We start from the raw sequence: 23,081 nt of genomic DNA, 5'->3' as shown, positions 1-23,081 counted from the left end.
CTCGATGACGTGTTCGTTTTGAAAAGGGCTGCTGTGGTGTGTGTAACATTCCTGTCGTGTTAACTGCTGACTCTAGGGCTCTGAAAAGGTTGTGCTGTCATTTTGAGGGACGCTGGGATCTCAGGTCAGCAAAAGGCAACACGCAGCAGCACCCTTTTTATCTGTTTCAACCAAAACATGCCAGTCAAGAAAGTGCAAAAATAAAGCTTCAAAATAGGGTCCTCATGCACAGAGAAAACACTGCATAAATAGTAACAGTGGGTGAAAGTCCTGATATATTTAAACCTACATTTTTTTAGCAATCACACAAACAGCATTTTTAAAGAACACCATTTAGTCGACTAAGTTGCATTGTCTCCGATAAATCATTTTGAATAAAGCTGAACTGAATTCTTAAGATCTTAGGCCAAACATTAACTTGATATATTTGTGAATAATAAATTGAAAGAAATCAGTCAGTCAGTGTTCTTAAGTTTTATTCACAGGTTGAACATGGCAAACTGGTTCTTTTTTATCTTTAATATTGCCTTTTGTTTTGCGTGGATAGATTTTTTGATCTTGAAGATACTTTAAACACCATTAATCACATTATCTCTGACGTGATTGAATATACAAAATATAACTCCTGGTCAGTGTCACTTGAGCTCTATATCAGTCTATGATCTATACTCACAGCAAACATGCACGTGAAAACTTTGTGCAGTCTTTGTGTTTCAACACAGTGCAACCACCAGATGGCACTGTGTTCTCACTTCTATTTCCCCTTACAATTTTATTTCTAGAAAAAGTGTGCGTGTTTATGTATGTGTGGATAGATCCATGCCTGCCAGTGCACCCTGCAGGAAAACCGTCTGTAGAGGTGACGAGAAGTCCGTCCTGAGAAACTGGATGAAGAAAGAGAGGAGTGAAGAGAGAGAGAAAGAGAGGGGCGGGGTGGAAAAAACAATACCAAACTCACACTGCATTGCAGGGGAGAAAGAATAGAGTTAATGCATGTGTGCAGAGAATATGCAAGTGATCTTAACCTTCAACTAAAACTTCCAACTACGAGATCCAATTTTCTGAATTTTTTTCATCCATTTTGCAACACGTGCCTTGGAGTTCTTGTGTTCTTCGTAGTAACACAGTTGATTTGAAGGGATTTTCTCCTAAAAATGAAAATTCTGTCATCATTTCAAACCTGTATGACTTGCTTTCTTCTGCGGAAAAACCAAGGAGAAGTTTAGCAGAATGTCAGAGCTGCTTTAACCCTGAGTTCGCTTTTATTGTAAAAAATAGATATATGAAGAGGCCTAATTCTAAAAGTGTGATTTCTATGCCAGAAAAGTCATATAAGTTAATAAAATCATAAACTTCATAGACATTTTTATATATATATATATATATATATATATATATATATATATATATATATATATATATATATATATATATATATATACATATATATATATATATATATATATATATATACATATACATATACATATATATATATACATATACATATACATATATATATATACATATACATATATATATATATACATATACATATATATATATATATATATATATATACATATACATATATATATATATATATATACATATACATATACATATACATATACATATACATATATATATATATATATACATATACATATATATATATATATATACATATACATACAGGTGCTGGTCATATAATTAGAATATCATCAAAAGTTCATTTATTTCACTAATTCCATTCAATAAGTGTATTATAAAAAACTTGTATATTATATTCATTCATTACAAACAGACTGATATATTTTAAATGTTTTTCTTTTTAATTTTAATGATCATAACTGACAACTAAAGAAAATCCCAAAATCAGTATCTCAGAAAATTTGAATATTGTGAAAAGGTTCAATATTGAAGACACCTGGTGCCACACTCTAATCAGCTAATTAACTCAAAACACCTGCAAAGGCTTTTAAATGGTCTCTCAGTCTAGTTCTGTAGGCTACACAATCATGGGGAAGATGACCATTGACACCTTGCACAAGGAGGGCAAGACACAAAAGGTCATTGCAAAAGAGCCTGGCTGTTCACAGAGCTCTGTGTCCAAGCACATTAATAGAGAGGCAAAGGGAAGAAAGAGATGTGGTAGAAAAAAAGTGTACAAGCAATAGGGATAACCGCACCCTGGAGAGGACTGTGAAACAAAACCCATTCAAAAATGTGGGGGAGATTCACAAAGAGTGGCCTGCAGCTGGAGTCAGTGCTTCAAGAACCACTACGCACAGATATGCAAGACATGGGTTTCAGCTGTCACATTCCTTGTGTCAAGCCACTCTTGAACAACAGACAGCGTCAGAAGCATCTCGCCTGGGCTAAAGACAAAAAGGACTGGACTACTGCTGATTGGTCCAAAGTTATGTTCGCTGATGAAAGTAAATTTAGCATTACCTGGAAATCAGGGTCCCAGAATCTGGAGGAAGAGAGGAGAGGTACACAATCCACATTGTTTGAGGTCCAGTGTAAAGTTTCCACATTCAGTGATGGTTTGGGGTGCCATGTCATCTGCTGGTGTTGGTGCACTGTGTTTTCTGAGGTCCAAGGTCAGCGCAGCCGTATACCAGGAAGTTTTAGAGCACTTCATGCTTCCTGCTGCTGACCAGCTTTATGGTCAAGATGCAGATTTCATTTTCCAACAAGACTTGGCAGCTGCACACAGTTTCAAAGCTACCAGTACCTGGTTTAAAGACCATGGTATCCCTGTTCTTAATTGGCCAGCAAACTCGCCTGACCTTAACCCCATAGAAAATCTATGGGGTATTGTGAAGAGGAAGATGCGATATGTCAGACCCAACAATGCAGAAGAGCTGAAGGCCACTATCAGAGCAACCTGGGCTCTCATAACACCTGAGCAGTGCCACAGACTGATCGACTCCATGCCACGCCGCATTGCTGCAGTAATTCAGGCAAAAGGAGCCCCAACTAAGTATTGAGTGCTGTACATGCTCATACTTTTCATGTTCATAATTTTCAGTTGGCCAAGATTTCTAAAAATCTTTTCTTTGTATTGGTCTTAAGCAATATAAAAATTTTCTGAGATACTGAATTTGGGATTTTCCTTAGTTGTCAGTTATAATCATCCAAATTAAAATAAATAAACATGATATATTTGAAATATATCAGTCTGTGTGTAATGAATTAATATGATATACAAGTTTCACTTTTTGAATGGAATTAGTGAAATAAATAAAATTTTTGATGATACTCTAATTATATGACCAGCACCTGTATGTGTGTATGTATGTATGTATGTATATGTATATGTATATGTATATGTATATATATATATATATATATATATATATATATATATATATATATATATATATATATATATACATATACATATACATATACATACTATACTTTGTATTAGTTATTTTTATTTTAGCAATTGTGATTTTTATTTTTTATTTTTTTTAATCCTTATCCTTAATCCTTGCTGGCAAATTCATGTGCACAATGGGGGACCATGGAGTCAGAAAGGTTGACAACCACTGTCTTTAATGTTTATTATGTGTTGTATAGTTCTTTTGAATTAGATTTTGGGAACATCAAAATACATTTGCCAAATAAACTTCAACAAGGTGTATACTCACTTGGCCAGTAAACACAATTCTGATTTTTGTTAGCCAAAATAGTCCTGTGTGTGGACTTTGTTTACCTCCTGAATAGTGTGTGGGAAATGTGTTTACTTTGTGTGATTGACAGAGCATGAGGTCAGCCTGGACAGAGAGGTGCAGCTGGAGAGAGGATTCCTTATATTCCTCAAGAAGGTGAGAGAACACATGGTGATTGTATTAGTGACTTTAATAAGGCTGACACATTTGGCTGATGTACAGTACCCCACCAACCCCAATTTTCTGTTTCCCTCTCAATCAATTTCCTTTAATACAGAAAAGCAAAACACACACACACACACACACACACACACACACACACACACACACACACACACACACACACACACACACACACACACACACACACACACACACACACACACTTTGTGTGTATGCATTTGTATATGTGGGTGTTTTTCTGTCTGTGTTTTTTAGGATCCTACTGACTTTGAGTGGAGTTTTTGGAATGAGTGGGCATGGCAATCTCTTATGTGGTCTCTGATTGGCCACGCTGTGGTGTCCAGACTGGCGGCTTGTTTTCTGCCTCAGGTAAGTGTCATTCAGAGCAAATGAGCTTGAAAAAAGTCATCAAATATTTGCATGTTTCTGCATTTTTTCTTTTAGATTTATGTTACAGTTCCGACTGGCTGTCTTAATGGTGTGTGGCTTCCTCTCAGCTGGTTGGCTTCTGGGAGTGCATGGCTTGACTCTTTTGATGCTTCATCTGAGTATCTCACTGGTGTTTGCTCAGCTACGTAGCTCCATCCTCTCATTTTTTTTTGCTCCCTCCTGCTGCTCTCCACACTCAATGTCACTGCCTTCCAGGATTTACAGGTGTGTGTGTGTGTGTGTGTGTGTCAGTAATAGCTGTAAACCATCTATGTGAGGCACTAAATTTTCTCTTCCTCTAAAAATGCATGAAAGTGTCCAATTAAAAGGGTTTGTTCACCCCAAAAATTGAAAGTCTGTCCTCATTTACTCACTTTCATGTTGTTGTTGTTTTTTTCTTCACTTTTCACTTTTCAAGTCGTTATGGCTTTTTTTTTCTTGGAAATATTTAAATGATGTGCTGGTTGCTTTTTCCATGAAATTATTGTGAGCCATGGCTAGATCTTTCAGGCTTAAAAAAGGATGCAAAACCACATAAATGTATCATAAAACTGTCAAATAAATATCATATGACTCGTGCACCATATTCTAAGGGCTGCTATCATATGCGGGAGCTTCCAGACGTCCCAGGAGAGGAGGGATGTCTGCAGTTTTCTTCTTTAAGTTTAGATTTTAGCAAGTGTATGTTATTTAAATATCTCTGTGTAGCTTTAATTAATTTTATTTAATTTTCAGTTTGATTTGTAATAGTTTTAGTACTTAAGCTTAATTTATTTTCATTTAATTGCCCAGGTAACATTTCTAATTGTCAAGATTTCCATGTAATATTTATATTGTATTTAATTTCCATAACAAAATGTTAGTATTTTCATAATAACAAAAAAATGTTGAATAGTTTTCACATTTTTGTTTTGTTGTTTGCAATCACAAATGGTTGATTTGGTTGTGAAAACCATTATGAAGGATTTATGCATAAATCACACTGATTCATTCAACTAACTTATGTTAAAAGCTCCCTGGAGTTATAAATTATTAGTGAATAGCTTCAATTTTGGTCTGTTAGTCACACAAATTTGTTTTATGACTTCTGGACGCTTGAAATATAGAACATGAATCACTTGGAGCAGTTTTGTGCCCTTTTTTATGAACATTAAAAACTTAAATTCCCATTTATTGTAATTGCATGGAAAAGAGTGACCAGCACAATCTTCAGAATTTCTCCATTTGTGTTCCACAAAGTAAGACATATGGGTTTGGTGAATGATGACAGAAATGATTGGGTATTTGGTTGAACCACCTGTATCCCTTTAACACCATCTGTATTGATGGGGGGAGGTGTGAATGACAGAGTGAGGGATTTGTCTGGTTCAAGATCAAGTCCAGCAGAGTCTGTGCTGTCTCCAGGACTCTCAGAGCACATCTGCAGAGCTCCGCAGAGAGAATGGAGATGAGACTGAAACAAGCCTGCATTAAATGTCACCATTCTCTTCACACAAACAGTTGCATATACTCCCATGCAAACATTCAAAGTCAAACATTTACATGCACAACAGTGCTTGTGTATTTCCTTTTTTCTCACACAATAGCTGTTATAACAGCACAACAAAAAGAGCCAGCTGTCTCCCAGAAGGTCTTGTTTTTTTTTCTTCTTTATCTGCTTAGTCACTTAACACAGTGAATGATTGATTGACAGCTGTCATTAGATATCTAACTGAAGGGGAAAGCAACGAGTTCAGCAAGCTCATGCAGATGGAGAGGAGGAAAGAGACCGAGGGAATATTGATCTGAGTGACAAATGAGTTCCCTCTTTGCCTCGAGTTTCTCCTTGATTAATTGTGACACAGGCCCAAAGCTGCCCCTCTTAATTAAACCTTCATTATATTATTATTTATTACTCAAAGCAATCATTAACACACCCATCTGAAGAACAAACAACTGTAATTTCATCTATTGTGATTATTATTCGCTTTTAATGATCTATTTTTTTCAGTTCATCTCTGTTTACCTCTGTTTCTTTTGAGCTGTGAAAAACCCTCAGGAAGACAGCAATAACCATGCAGCCACTGCTGAGATCGCCATAATGACATACATTTAGTGTAATTCAGAGGTAGTTATAGCTTTATTTTTGAGTGGTGATAATGAGTTTTTAAAGTGGCTGCTGCTGTGTCTCCTGGCTGGATGCCAGCTGTCATCCTCTGAGCATGCCCAGTAGATCATGAGAGTTTGGTTTCACCACAGAGGATCAGTGGATGCTGGTCTGAGGTGGAGTGTTCTGGAAAGATGGAGCTGTGGTTTACAGCAGTTATTCATCACTTACACAGTAGCCTAGCGAACACTACTCTGTCGCTGTAATATTGTTAAGGAGCTGTCGTTGCCCTCGTTATGACATACAAAGAACTAACTGGACACGTTTGGACACTTAAGTTGCACTTAAAATCTCAGAGTAACATTGCATTGGATATAACATATCAAACATTGTAATTCAGAAGTTGTAAGCTTCAAAAAGTATCATACACCATAACAGTTTCATAAAACTGCCTTAAAAGTGACCAGCTCCTTCGCCACGCTCCACATTAATGAGGTTGATAAAGCAATTTTAGTATTGTTTAAGTACTTTTATAGTTTTTATAAATATTTGAAGTGTGTCCTTTCTGTCTCACTGATGGCACTAAGCATAACTGGAAAAATAATGACCGTTTTGAAACCAGAAGCCCACAGAACCCATGAAGGTTGTAATCCTGAGTAAACTAAATGTATTTTTACTTGGGGGCTTTGGCAGAATTAGCAGAGGGTGACAGGTTATTTTGGGGAATTGGATCTGAATACATTGGAGCAAACTTTTTTGTTACTTCTGTTTGTGATTTTCTTTTTCTATTAATTTTGTAGATTGTGGTCCTGCTTCACCAGTTCTGACAAGATTGTGTCATCTTCTATTTCGTTATTTTTGAGGGGACACCAATGGCACTCCAGACTGACCTAATAATAATATTAATAATATATTACAAATTATTAAATAAAAAAAATGACAAAAAGTCTCCCTGATGCTACCACAGAGGCACATGCATCCATTATTGCAGGTTTGCAGGTTAATTTAAATGTTTTTTCCACCCTGTTTTTCTATTCTATACCCTGTCTCTAGCGTGGTTGGTACACCTCTTGAGGACCAGTACTACCTCTTGATCTTCAGTACTGCTGTTTGTAGTTTGCGCTGCATCAGCTTTTGTCTGGAGTTGTGCTGGCACCCTCTGCAGGCTGGAGGACCAAACCACTGCCCCCTTTTAGAGGTTAAAGGACTGAAGACACTAATTTTTCAGTTCTACAAGCTCACTGCTTACTGTTTCTATCACCCTCTGTTTTACAACGGACCCATTGTGACCTACAGAGACTTCAGTGAACAGGTAGAAGAAAATGAGATTCATTAAAAGGCTGCTGGGTCTGTTCTTTATCCAGATGTACTGGGAAAATCTTTCTATATCTCTGCAGATAGACAGGCCGGTGTGTAAAGTCTCTGTGGTGTATGTGTTGAGCGGAATACTGCGCGTGTGTGTCTGGTGGTGTTTAGCCGAATTCATGATCCGCTTCATGTACATGCACGCCATCCAGAGCAACGAAACCTACTTGGAGACGCTGCCGCCCTGGGCACTGGGTAAGTTTGTAGTTGCATATGAATTCATGAACTTTCATAGTATATACTGAATTTGATGAAGACTGTCTCATCCGTCTTTAGGGATGCAAGTGTGTAGTATGAATGCATTTCCAGACATACTACATCTGCCATGTTGGCCTTGTACTTGGTTTTTTTATTTATTTATTTATTTTTTTCTAAAACGTGCTAACAACCACCACAATAAGTACACTACTATTTAAAAGCTTGGGGTTGGTAAGATTTGTTGGGATATTTTGAAAGAAGTCTTTTAGGTTTCATTTATTTGATGAAAAATGCAGTATAAACTGTAACATTGTGAAATATTAGAATGATATGAAATCATGTATAGAAATATTTTAAAATGGCATTTATTTATGTCATGGCAAAGCTGAATTTTCCGGAGATGTCTTCAGTGTTACATAAATGAAGCATTTATTATTATTATCAGTGTTTAAAAAAAAATGTGTGCTGCTTAATATTTTTGTGGAAACTGTGATACACTTTATGTCTTCCAATTTATGTCTTTCAGAATGGATACAGTCCGTTATGGCATAACTTCTGTTTCTTTGATTGTGAAAGTGTTTATTACAATATTATCTTGCACAGATGTTCACAGCGAAAACACACACACAGTTTCAGCTGTGTGCAGCATCTTAACTTCTGCACCTGCTGTCTATTGATCTGTGGAAGTTGCTGATTTTTGCTGCCTGAACTTTGATTCAAAAACACAGACTCTGCAAGAAAAAGCAGTGTAGAGAGGGTCTATACAGCAGGAACATCAAGCCATTATCGCCACTTTGTACCTGTTTTGTATAGAAAGGGCTTTCAGAAATTCTTTCCTATTTTTTTTTACAAGCTTTTAGCTCTGTAGCAGTGGGATATATGAAAACAGACCCTGTTTTCAGTTTCTACTGATACACAAAAAGAGAGAAGCGAAGAGGGAGAAATGACTAGAGAGGATGAGGATGATATAACTAAATTATGAAATAGTTCAGAATTAAACTGAAATATGATATGAATCATCATATCTGATGTTCATCAGTTCACAAAACTGTTGCATCTGATGTATTGTCATTCCTGTTTTTGTAAAGGGCAAATGTCTGTGTGAGATCAAGCACATGGTTGCTATACTTTTTAATGTCATCTACCACTCTCTCTCTTTTTCACCTGCAGGTGGTTTGGCTCTTGCATTGGTCCAGTTTTTCTATGTCAAGTATCTGGTCTTGTTTGGAGGGTGTCTCTGCTTGTCAGATTGGATGGGCTTGAGCCGCCCAAGTTACCACGCTGTGTCAGCATCATGTACAGCTTCACTGGGATGTGGAGGTAAATATACACACACTTCTGTGTTCTGTCAAACTTCAAACTTTCTGACTTTTGTAGAGCTGGATTGGAATGATTTTGAAGCGATTCTGTCATCACCTGCAGTACTTCTGTGTAACTGCAGGGGGCAGATCTGTACTGCATTCACTATAATTGATTCAGCCATGAAAAGAGTGGCACAAGGCTATAAGACTCACTTACACCCATCTACAAGCACATTACAGAAGCATAACAAGATCCATGCTTTCTGTTTAATGTCACAAACATCTTGCCTCTAACATATGGAATTGAGCTTCCGCTTCTCTGATGGAGTTTAGCATTTAGATGTCTCGTGAGACAATGTCGAACAGGCTGATACATGCAGGCTTCCCTCAAGATGATTGGATTTTACTGTAAAAGCTTGAAAGCTTGATAAAGATTCACAGCATTTCTACTTCAATAGTCTGGAATGGTCTCCTAGGCAACCACCAGTCTGGAAACAGCAGAGTTTTAGATTTCCTGATATTATTTTTTGTGTCTGTTTTTTCATCACATTCTTTAAACTTGGTAGAATATGCAAATTTGTACTAATGTATTTGCTTACTTTCATAAATCCATAATGCAGTGTACAAAGGACTCAAATCAAATAATAATAACAATAATTACTGAAATACCACTAAAAACGTAGGGTCTGTAAGTTTTTTATTTTTATTTTTTACGCAGTACCAAGGCTGCATTTATTTGATCAGAAATACAGTAAAAACATTACTATTGTGTAACATTATTACAATTTGAAATACCTATTTTCATTTTGAATGTGTATTAAAATGTGATTTATTCCTGTGACCATAAAGATGAGTTTTCAGCAGCCATTACCCCAGTGTCACATGATCCTTCAGAAATATTCCTAATATGATGATTTTCTGCATTTCTTGTTATTATCAAATTTGAAAACAGTTCTGTTTCCTAATGTTTTTGTGGAAACCATTTGACTTTTTTCAGTCTTTTTTCATGAATAGAAAGTTCAATGAAATAGAAATCTTTTGTAGAATAGTGTATTTACTGTTACTTGTGATCAATTTAATGCATCCTTGTGGAAGAAAAGTGTTAATTTTCCAAACTTTTGTATGGTAGTTATACAATATATAATTTTGTATTATATACTATAATATTAACCATCACTGCCAAAAAAAAAAAAGATTAAACAACATGACACAAAAATTCTGAAAGCCTATTTTTAGATTCCATGTTCGTTTAAAATTATTTTAAATGGTCTTAATTTATTTTACAGTAGTAAAAACAACAACTAACTGTAATAACTTAATGATCTACCTCACTATACCAGTGATTGTCAGTTAATTTTCATTCAACGTCACAGTGACACTATCTTCTGTTTCCTGTGTAATCGTGCATGTTTTGTGTATATCAGCAGATCTGCGCTGCAGACAGCTGCTGAAGCTCTGAGAGCCAGGAAGGTTAAACACCAGTGTGTCTGTGTCTGAATGGTGTTGAAGGTGATGGAGTTTAGAGTGTGATAAATGAGAGCTGTAAGGAAACAGACGCATGCCGGAGACTTTAGCGGGACCTGCTGTAAGACCCGTCTGGCTTCAATCCCACACAGAGAGACAGAACTCGGCTCCTCTGGACCCGACGGAGCGCAAGCACACACACTTTTTCTAACAGATCAGCATAGCCTTAACACATTCGCACACATTGATATACTTCTAAATCCCACTCACATGCTCTTCTCTGTGTTTAATGGCCCGGTACCAACGGCTTCAACATACCACTTGGAGACACTACCCCATACTCTAAGACAGCAAAGTCTCTGATTACAGTGCAACTGTCCTACAGGGAGTGGACGAGACTGAGAACAACAGAGAAAGAGAGGCTGAGATGTTGCACTTGGCTGTAGTTAAATCTGGAGATTGCTTTGTCTGTGTGCGTGCATGTGTCTGCACACATGTGCATGAATGTGTGAGTATTGCTGTGTGTGCAATGCATGTGTGTGATTTAGTGTGTTCACTATCATGGTCTGAGTTTACAATGGTAGAAAGGTTTATGGGTTGTTATAAAACACTGTTTGTTTAGTCTAGCACCAACACACAAACACACACTATACTATTTTGCTTACTCCTGCCTATAGCTATCTGATCACTCTCAAAGGATCTATTGTATTCATTGGTCAATGGCACAAGGCTATTATTTAAAATTTGGCATTAAATCAAAATTTGTTGTCTTAATGCATGTTTTTGGTTTTATTCTGAACAATTAAAACCGAGCATTTTTTTTAAATAACATTTATTTGACTTTGTACTTGTTAACTTTGACCTAAGCCAAAATGTCATAACTTGCTCTTTTTGTGATATCCTAACTTGGCGCATATATGACCATGGTGCAGTTAAGTCAACTGCAATTGCAATCCAGTCAACTGATGGATAAAATCAAGTTATGCCATACTTATTTTTTTTATTTGGGGGGGGGGCTTGTTCGATTGCCATGTGGTGTGTCTTGCTAAAAACATTTATGAATTAATAATTCCTGATCCTTGTAAAAATAAATAAATAAATAAATAAATAAATATATATATATATATATATATATATATATATATATATATATATATATATATATATATATATATATATATATATATGCTTCTTACATTGGGAAAATATATTTTAAAATGTTTTACACACTCTCACATATTTGAAGTGTAGGGAAATATGCCGTTACTTGAATGAAATGTTTTTTTTTTTTCTTGAAAATTAATATTAATAAAAGTTTTTCCAAAACCATATCAAACCAACATGAATACAAAGACTCCATTTCTGAAAACCTAATCTCTAGATCTCTACAAAAATGCTTTTTCTTTTCCTTCTTTTTTCTTTATTGTTATTGATCCTTATAGCAAGCTAATACATTATGTTTTCTGTCCTTTGTCCCTAAACAGCTCTCACAGATTTTTTCATTTTCATTAGAACATTATTTACTATGTTCATTGACACATTTTCCTCATGGGGACAATTAGCTTGTCTTTTACTGCCCTTTTAACTACCCTTGTGAGGACATTGGGTCTCCACAATGTAGGCAAAACCTGGCTCACTCTCTCACACACACACACATACACACACACACATACACAGTGTGTGTGTGTGTGTGTGTGTGTGTGTGTGTGTATTTATGTTGACTCTTAGCAGAACGTTTACTATACTTGTACAGTTTTTTAACTTTAATAATGATTTAATGATAATAAAACATAAGATGATTTGTTTAAATAATTCTGCTTTGGTGTTCATATAGAGCTTGAGCCCAAATGATTGTAATGAGGAAACTTTACAGTAATTGTTTTATTCATCTGTTAAATTATGTAAAACAAATGCACTGGCCAAACATTTGTGTATTTTATTTTTGGACTTAAATAGTAGAGACAAGCACAACTGCATGTCTCCACATAATGTTTTATTAATATAGAGTGAAATTACTTCTGCTTTATCTGTTCTCCTAGCCTTCCCGGATGACTTTATTTCCCCAGAGCTGAAGCAGATTTCATCAATAGTTGCTAATGAATACTGGGAATTGCTGGAATGAATCAACAATCCTGGACAAACTGATTTAGGAGTCATTATGTAGATGTAGGCAAGATTTTGATAGTTTCTGTTGTCTCATGAAAACTTCATGTCAGGGCTTTCTGTCATGTAAGCAGCCATCTGCTTGCATGAGTCTGTTTCTCCTCATACAGGCCTGTTTTTAGAAGCAAGCAGTTCCAGATCTTTACTGCTGTCTCTGGGGTCTGGGTGTATTTGGACAGACTGGACTATAAAAGCTTTATGGCCCGTTGGTGTCCAATTCAGATTGTGTTTGCTCTAAATTCAGATTGTGTTTGCTCTAATTGGATGAGATGATGGAGATATCCATGTTACTGTCCACTTACTCATCCATTTAAACCTTAATCCATTTTTCACTGTGACTTGTAAAGTGAAAATCTTGACCTGTCTTTCCATTCACCCAACATCTGATCGATAGCAAATAGCATTTTGTCAGTTCGAATGAAGAGGGATGAAATGTGGATAGATGGATGACTAGAAGTAAAGTGAGGATAACAATAGTGATGATCTGAGGACATCTGTTTGCAACTGCTCAGAGGAACAGGAAGAAGAAAGAATCCTGCAGAGAAACCAATTGTCACAAATGGCCAACTCAATATTTTTGCTGTCACGATGGTTTGATACGAGCTACATGTCAAAGGGCACTTTATATTGTTTGTTAGAAAAATACAGTATTAATGGAGATCCAGACCTGATTTTCTTGTTTTTTCTACGGATCCAGATATATATATATATATATATATATATATATATATATATATGTGTGTGTGTGTGTGTGTGTGTGTGTGTATATATATACAGTATATATATAAATAATTTTTTTCATGAATTTCAGCCCAGTTCAACATGATTTATTTTATTTTTACATTTATTTTTATTTTTAATATTGTATATTTATTATTTATATTTATGTTTTTATACTTTTTAAAATATTTATATATTTTTTTATTTTACACACACACACACACACACACATATATATATATATATATATATATATATATATATATATATATAAAGAGCTATCTAGTGACCAGAATATCATATAGACTTGCGGATGCACTCTGGCCAGTAGAAATCCTCTAGCAGCCATCCAAAAGCTACCACATGGCAACATCCTGACAACCACCTGACCTGTGGCACACTAGCATTGTGGTTGCAAGTGTTGCATGGGCAAGTTTGTTCTCTTCTCTCCCTCACATTTCCTTTCGAAAATGAGCAAATACAGTTTCTATTGACTGCATGAATATTGTTTATGCCTACCAGATCAGTGAGTTTGTTTTTGTGTGTCCTAAACCTGCCACAAAGTCCAGCGTTGGACTGCAGTTCAACTAGACAAAAGGTAAAATTGTTTTGGGATCAGCCACTTTGATAAAAATGTCTCCCCAAATGCCAGCGTTTGTCCCAAGAGATTCATTAAAATGGTTTCTTCAAGCATCTCATGTATGCAGATTCTCATTTCTTTTTGTCTGTTCTGATTAAGCACATGTTTGTGTTGTGTTATGTTCTGAAATTTGTGTGTTACCTCAAACCATCTGTGTACCTCAAACCAACCCCTGATCTCACTCATTACTGTCTTTTGCTTTTCAGACACTTTGACGTGGGGCTTTACAAATGGCTCATCAGGTATGATTCCTCTGTTTCTTCTTATTTTGTATGGGTTTGTGAGAAAGAGGGGGATGTTTTGCACTGCTATGGACACGGTTATCTCTTGTCTCAGATTGAAAAGCACATGAATAATAATCATAATCAAAAACCATAATCACTAGAACAATTACACACGTTTCTGATCACCATTCTGGCACAATAAACTGGTCTTGCATCTATTTTCTTTTGTTCTCGCTAGATTAGAATATTTTTTTGTTTTTTTTTCCCTATTCCCTCTACTTCTGTGATTTGATTTACACTCTGACAATAGGCGGGATATGGTGAATATTGTAATTTTGGATGGATTTAGCCTTGCTAAAAACAATTTTAGAGTTGTGGCACTTGAAATACAGCTGCTGAATGTTTCCACAAAATACCTGATACCTCAGAATAATATTAGTAATAAAAATAAATAGCTGTTTATCAGTAAAATGTTTGTAATGTCTGTTGAATAGGAATGTATTGCATATATTCCCCAATACATATTTGTGTAATATTACAGAATTTATTATGCAATATATTATATATAAACAAAACACTCTTGAGGTCCTGATCTGCTCAACTGTTGCATTTCCTGACACAGTTATTCATATTCTAATGTCCTCCAGCTGTATGGAGAGATCATTGTGGAGGTTTTGGAGAGAGAGCTCGGGATGTGTTTTCGTCCTGGGTTTTGTATTGTCAGTCTTTGGCAGGGCTGCGATCTCCACAGACAAAAGATGTTTGATCAGGGTTGTATTAGCATGTATTTAGCACGATGAGCATCTTATTCTATCTCATGCTGGAAACTCGCCAGTTTGTGTGAATATGTACTTGAGAAATGTAATGTTACGTGTGATGTTGCCTGAGTCAATAACACAAACCAAAAAGCCTATAAATTATTTAATATTTATTATTTATTTTTAGAACATCAAGGCAAATGACAAGACACTATGTGTCTTATGCAGATTTCCATGATGTTTACAAAGAAAGACAGTCCAAGAAAATGAGTTCATATTATCAGCCTGAGACCAATTCTGGCCCATCACAGCACGCAGAAAATATTCAGGCACAATGTGCATCACACATCCATAAAAGGGATGCATGTTATATCTTTACAAATTTTTTTTTTTTTTTTTTTTTTTAGGACATTATGAAATGTTTTATATTTTTCTCAAGTTTTGTGATATCTGGTTTAATTTTTCTGGATTAAGTTTTAATGATTAAATTAAATTTTGATAATAAAAACGGATGCTTGCTCTTGATAGATTTAGATATTTTTCTTCACTTATTTTCTGCTAATTTAAGTTCTGCTAATTTCCTCTATTTTCACTTTTATATTAAGTCTTCTCATACTCACCTAAAGTCATTTTTTTTAACCCTAATAATTTATGTCAAAAACAGTGCTAAATGTAATCTTTAGCAAATTTCAAAATGGATATCCATTTTTCTACTTAAGATTCTGTTGTGATTCCTAAATTCATGTAACATTGACATTTTTAGTGTTTTATTTGTAATATATTTAGACAAAATAGTAAAGAAGTTTTTTATTATTATTTTTGTTATCGGCTATAACATGAAAATAATTATTGCTTTATAAGTATCAATCAAAATCTCTATAGTAGTACATCTTTACACAATAAATGTTCAACAGTATGTTCAAAATAAATAAATCTTCAAAAACCCATCTTTTAAGCTAGGTGACAGGAAACTATATTAAAACTAAATATATTTCACTATATTATAATTTTTTGCCCCAAAATTTTATTTTCTAATTTGATTGATTTAACTTTAAAGTGTTATTATCTATAAAAATATCCATAGATCCTAGTTTGGCATTTAGAAGAACTGTGAGAAGAGTAATTTTCAGACAGGTGGGAATACAGCACAGAGAGCTGCATTATATATTTCCCGCCCAAATGGGAATGTCCCATTGGTCCCTGAATCCCACCAATCAGAAAGCTGAGAGTGTAAACACTTCCATACTTTTCAAGCGGGAACACTGTGTTTGAATTTGAGTATGTTGAGTAACCCCTTCATTGTGAACAGAAAACCAAAAACATTTCCATCTCTTCCTGACGATATCTTCTCTATCTTTCTCTCTGTTAAAATGTGTAGTGATTGCAGTGTGGCAAAGAGAGTTGATCTGCATAATTGGAGTGTGAATGTGGGCTGTGTGTGTGTGTACATGTTTTTCTATCCCTGTGAGGACTTAAACCCGAATGGTGTTGGGTGATAAAATATACAGTTGATACAATATAAAAATCATTACGCCTATGGAGAGTCCCCACAGTGATGGTAAACCAGACGTGTGTGTGTGTGTGTGTGTGTGTGTGTGTGAGAGAGAGAAAGAGAGTTAGTGTTGTAAAGTGCATTTGGAGAGATCTTAATGTGCTTTTAAATGTGCAGTTATTGTGAAGAGCTGAGTTTTGGAGTGTGGAGGAGATGTGGGAGAGAATGGTTCGTGTGACTCACTGCTGATCTTAAAGCATCCACAGACACATGCCGCGCACCCCTCCTGTCGCACTATTGTCTGCTTGAACGCCTCGCTTTCAGCCTGTTGAGTGTCATCTCCTGTCTATTGAAATGTGCTCACAACAATCAAATCACAGGCACAGTTCATATGAGCTTATGTAAGGGTGAGAGAGGGCTCAGATTATACTGCGGTGGCCACTGAAACAGAACAAGACCTTATTGTTTCTGTTCATAATGAAGATGTGCTCATAAACACTTTTCTCAGCAGAGCAACGTCTACACTTGGGCTTTAAAAAGCACATTAACAAAAGAACCAGAAACTGAAAGATCCAGTAGGATTGCAAGGTAAATCTGTACTAATGTATTATGGTGACCATGTAACTACAGATTTCACTACCTTATGATACCTAGATGATAATGTGTTCACTTCAGGAATCATGACATGAATTAAAAGTTAATGTGATTCATTAAATGGGTTCTAAGTTTGACATTAGAATAGTTTCATTATGAAATTTAGATTACTTTTAGAAGAAAGATTACTTGCACTTTTTTGTGACAGAACATAAATATCATGAAATCCTAATAAATCTGAAATTATGTATTTTTGTAGAAAAATGTATATAAAGACTATGAGACCATTTTATTAAATATATAATTAAAGGAGCATTGCGTAGGTTCTGAAATTTCTAACCGTTACTTACACCAGTGGCCGTTAGAGGAACTGCAACCAGTCTCATGCTCGTTCTCAGTGCGCCCGCTCTTTTTTTTTTACTCACGAGGAGTGTCCGTGGGTTTCTGAATTGTGCTGGAGGCTGGTCGCTTCTTTCCATCCGCAGAGTCCATTTGAAAACACTATTGCCGCTGCTTACTATAATGGCTGGTGTGCCGTACAGTTGTAAGCCCAAGTAGACGAGAACGCGCATGACGTCACATTTTGTGAATTTTTGCGCCAATTCAGGCCCGACTCCTCCACACACAATTGAGCCTACAGGCTGATAGAGGCAACCGTGGTGGACAGTCGAGGTGTCATTCTTTTTTTTACATCATGGTTGGCTCATACATGTACAAATGAAAACTCTATCTTAAAGTTTTTTTTTTTTAAGTAAAAACCTCCACATAGCTCCTTTAAGTAAAGTTTGGGGGAACATGTTATATTATTTATTGCAGATTTGCATTTCCCCGGTCTATTGATAGTGCTTGTGAAACAGAATGTATGCGAGCGCTGTTGCAGAAATACAGATCTTTCAGATGTCTATAAACCATATGTATTATGCATAATGTTATTTGGTGTGTGTGTATATATATATATATATATATATATATATATATATATATATATATATATATATACATATATATATATATATATATATATATAGTATATATATATATATATATATATATAGTATATCTGTGTGTGTACATAAGTAAGCATAAACATAATATTAATTGTAAGTGTCAGTTCATCAGTCATTGCTCATTGCTGTTCAGGTGTTTAGGTGTCGTCCAAAGTATGTATTTAGTCAAAATCGCACCAAATTCTTATTTTGGTATCAGCCCAACCCCACTGACGAGTCTAATCAGTTGCATGATGTCAAAACTTTTTTTTTTAATATTATATTGATATATGACAGATTATTTAAGATTTTAACTGTAAGATAAGGCGTCTATTCACAGGTTTTTGAGCTTTTAGAGTGATGGGTTATATACATGCATTGGGATATTATTGCAAACTCAGAGACACATTTGCCTTCACCCTCTAGTTTTTAGTTTTGTCATCAAATCTAAAGGGGCGGTCACACTGCACTTTCTGTTCCATTGACTTCTACTGGTACACATGCACGTGTTTCACATCTCACTGTGTTTCAAAGTTAACGTTTGGTAAACTTTAACCTGCGAATTCATATCACATGAAGATGTGTGACCAATGGAATATTGATGCATCACAGTGTGACCTCATAGCTGAATTAAAAGAACATGCATTTAAAACTAAGATCTTCAGTCTTAAAAACATCATACATGTGCACTGGCACCATTGATCATTGTAATGCATCCTTGCCAGATCCTAATTTGTCGGTCAACGACGTGACGTCGAGAGTGACCGACTGAATGGAACCTTTTTTTTTTTTAGAGCATAATTTTGCTTCCTTCTGATTAGATGACATTGTGCCCTAATGAGCCCTATCAATAAACCATCAGTAACACCAGACAAAAACCCATCGATCCTATTAGACATCCTATGGGGAGAAACAGACACATGAATGTTGAAGAATAAAAATAGAAGAGCAGAGATTTTTTTTTTTAAGTGAGATAGAATAAAGCACAGTTGATCTTCTTTTCTTGATCTCTACACACGCTGTCAGCTGGAGCTGTGGTCAGGGGCTAATCTTATCCTCTTCACTATCTCCCTCACACACACAAATGAGTCAAGTCCTCCACTATCCCAACAGCCTCATTAGAACAGATTGGTGCTCTCTCAGCCCTGAAATGGAAACTCTACCATACTGCCGTGGAGAGAGATCGGGTTTAGTCCAGAATTCTCTCTCTCTCTGCTGTGTGTTATCACTGTGAAGTGAACGGTGGCCGTTTTACAGACAGTATATCATCTGAAGACACTTTTTTCCTCTTTTTTTCAAACATTTATCTAACAGACCATGTGATAGAAATGGCTTAATAAACAATGTCATAATCCAATTGTAAAAATGCAAGATGTTTGTTTGGAGGATGTAAAATATTATCTAAATATTAACGTTGCAAAAAAACAAAAATTGTCACATTAAGCATAAAAGAAGACAGCAGCTCTTGTGATACACACACAGTTGTCATATTTTTTTGCTGAGCATGTGTATTTGTATGTTTTTAAGTACATATATGTGCCACTTGGAGGCTCTCGTCACGGTGTGTTCCGGAAGCTCGTCTCCACGGCGCTTGCCTTTACGGTTTGTGTGTTTCTGGCATGGTTGTCATGACTACCTGCAGTACTGGGCCTTGCTGAACTGGATTGGGGTGTTGGTGGAGAACGTTCTCGCACTCCTCGTCTCCTCTCGTTCTCTTCATCACGTTATTGTGAGTTTACACAAACCCTCTCCTCTTGAGTTATCAGCATTGAATAAAGTTATAGTATAAAAGTTAGTATAACACGTCATAAATAATACCATGCTCTTTTGATCTCATCTTAGGTGCACTGTCTGTCACCTCTGATGCAGAGGCGTGGCCTAGCACTTATCTCCGCCCTCTACACTGCTTTTCTGATTCTGTCCAATCTGCTTTTTCTGGGAGGGATCCGTGTGGGCAGAATCTTCTGGAAGAGGCTGTTTGTCCAAGGTGGGTCATTTATATATATATGGTCTTTCTTACATACCCTTGTGAAAAAGAAGTACACTATACCATACTTAAAAAAATATTTTTTAAATATTAAATATATATATATATATACATATATATATATACATATATATATATACATATATATATATATATATATATATATATATATATATATATATATATATATATATAATATTAAATATATTATTCGGTGTTAATTGAATAATGTTTTCAGACACTGAATTTCTGAATGATTTGCTGAAAACTTGTTCACCATCAGGCCATCCAAGATGTTTGTTTGTTTAATGGAATAGATCTGGAGATATTTAGCATTGCATCCTCCTTAGTAAAACTCTTAAACTCTTTAACACTTTTCAAAAGTGTTTAAAGAAACATGAAAGTGACACTTAATTGTACTTAATATTTTTTTTGTTGCATTAATCTTATATTATCTGCAAGTACTTAAAAAAACGATTTTTGCACTACAAGTGCACATTCAGCACAATCAATACCATGACTGAGGTGCCCTTGAGCAAGGCACCGAACCCCCAAATGCTCCCCAGGTGCTGCTGTAATAAATGGCTGCCTACTACTCCGGGTGTGTGTTCACAGTGTGTGTGTTCACTGCTGTGTGTGTGCACTTTGGAAGGGTAAAATACAGAGCACAAATTCAGAGAATGGTTCACCATACTTGGCTGTATGTCACGTCACTTTCACTGTCACTTTTTTAAGCACTTTTTTAGAAAAGAGAGACATTCAAATGTCATCAGTCAGATTTGTTTCCCTCAATCCATAACTGCTGACAAGTCAACCCACAGCTGCTGACAGCGTGTTTTTAAACTCTCTGGGAATGTGAAAGTTTTCAACCCTTTATCGTTTTGTGGGTCATGTTGAGGCAGCAATTCAGAAAGACAGCTGTAATGATTTGGTTCTGTAATGTAATGATGTGAGACTGCGTGTCATTTCATCCCAGATCAGACACAAATTAATTCATTCTGAAGTGCTCCGAACACATTTTGTGGTGCATATGAGATGTTACAAATGATTTTGTAAGATTGTTTGTAGGATTGAATTGGTCTGTTATAAATTATAATTATATTTTTTGTGGTATTAAATTCTGAAAAAATAAAAATATGTGATTGAAAATCATAACAATAGATATATTTCTTGGTCACTTGTAAAAAAGAGTCTTCACAAACTGCTTCAGGATCTTGCTGGTGACATTAACATTTAATGTCAAATGAAGCACCAATGGGCATCTGGGCATTTATCTATGAAGAGTTATAGAGAGAGAGAGATCAAATAAAGGCAGGTGAATGTCTATCTGGAAATTTCTAGAAGCTGATATTCATCCATTTGCCACCGGGTACCATAAACACCACAGAGTCTTAACAACGGTCACCATGGTATCATTCATTCTTGGCATCTCTGAAAGGTGGCCATGCTGATCACAAGCACCCCCTACAGCACCTGTCAGTCATACGCTGATAGAAAGGTTTTGTGCCGCTCAGGAGCTGCGGGGTACAGTAAAGCTCAGAGAGAGACCTGCTGGGCACAGAGACTCACAGGATCCTGAAGTTATTCATCCATTTATTCATTTAATTCTCTGTTTATTATAGGAACCATATCCTACTACTTTAGTTACATTTAATTTGTTTCCTTAAGTCAGTTTTGTTAGTCAAATTTGCAATAATTGTCTAGTTTACGTCTGGTTTACATAAAAATTAAAGTACATGACAATTTCAGTAAACAGTAATTTAAAAAACTGTTTGAAAAGTATGTATTTAATTAAATTTTAAAGCCCAAGACTGGTTGCCCACTGAAGCTAAGCAGGGCTGAGCCTGGTCAGTACCTGGATGGGAGACCTCCTGGGAGAACTAGGTTGCTGTTGGTTCTAGTGAGGACAACAGGGGTTCTCACCCTGTGGTCTGTGTGGGTCCTAGTCCCCCAGTATAGTGATGAGGACACTATACTGTCAACAAGCACCGTCCTTCAGATGAGACGTTAAACCGAGGTCCTGACTCTCTGTGGTCATTAAAAATCCCATGGCACTTCTTGTAAAGATTAGGGGTGTAACTCCGGTTTCCGGGCCAAATTCCCTCCACTGGGCCTTGTTAATCATGGCCTCCTAATAATCCCCATCCACTTGATTGGCTCTATGCCTCTCTCTCCTCTCCACCTGTAGCTGGTGTGAGGTTGTCCTGTGGCTGCCGTCGCATCATCAGTGGATGCTGCACACTCATGGTGTTTGAGGAGAGATCGCAAAGTGATTTGGGTGTACAGCAATACACAATAAAGTGCTATACAAATGCATCATTCATTCATTCATAATCAGTCTCTGATTAACTTGCTCTATGCTGTAGCGGATCTGACCCGAACCAGACAAATTAAAGAATCGATCAGGACTTTGGTTGAAACATGAGCCAAATTCCTCAGAAAGGCAACCGGAGGTCATAAATCTTTCTTAGTGCCACAACTGAAATTCCTAAGGGGGGCCTTTGAACCTCTGGTCTCCACAGAAATCTTTGTCAGAAAATGGCACAGAAAACTGTCTTTTCTACATATATATGGACCAAAATGAACTCAAAAAGACTTCTAAACGATTATCAGTCCATCGCTTCACTCCATATTCATTTATATGTAACCCACACATTTGACTATCATGTTTAATCACTTATTGTGTATGTTTTTTTAATAACTATTGGATAGCTTAAGGATACATTTTCATGTTTGGTGTGTAGGTTTTTGAATCTGTTAGCTTGAAACAGTCCTGACCATCAGTTATTTGTCAAATGTATCATA

General features: G+C 36.0%; 1 pseudogene; it reads left to right on the top strand.

Annotated features, from left to right (window-relative positions):
* LOC132111912 (protein-cysteine N-palmitoyltransferase HHAT-like) overlaps positions 1–23,081 on the top strand; it is a 37,908-nt pseudogene that overhangs the window by 9,327 nt on the left and 5,500 nt on the right.

The sequence above is a fragment of the Carassius carassius genome, chromosome 31 (genome assembly GCF_963082965.1).
Source record: "Carassius carassius chromosome 31, fCarCar2.1, whole genome shotgun sequence".
NCBI classification, from domain to species: domain Eukaryota; kingdom Metazoa; phylum Chordata; class Actinopteri; order Cypriniformes; family Cyprinidae; genus Carassius; species Carassius carassius.
This window is presented reverse-complemented; position numbering and strand designations above follow the sequence as displayed.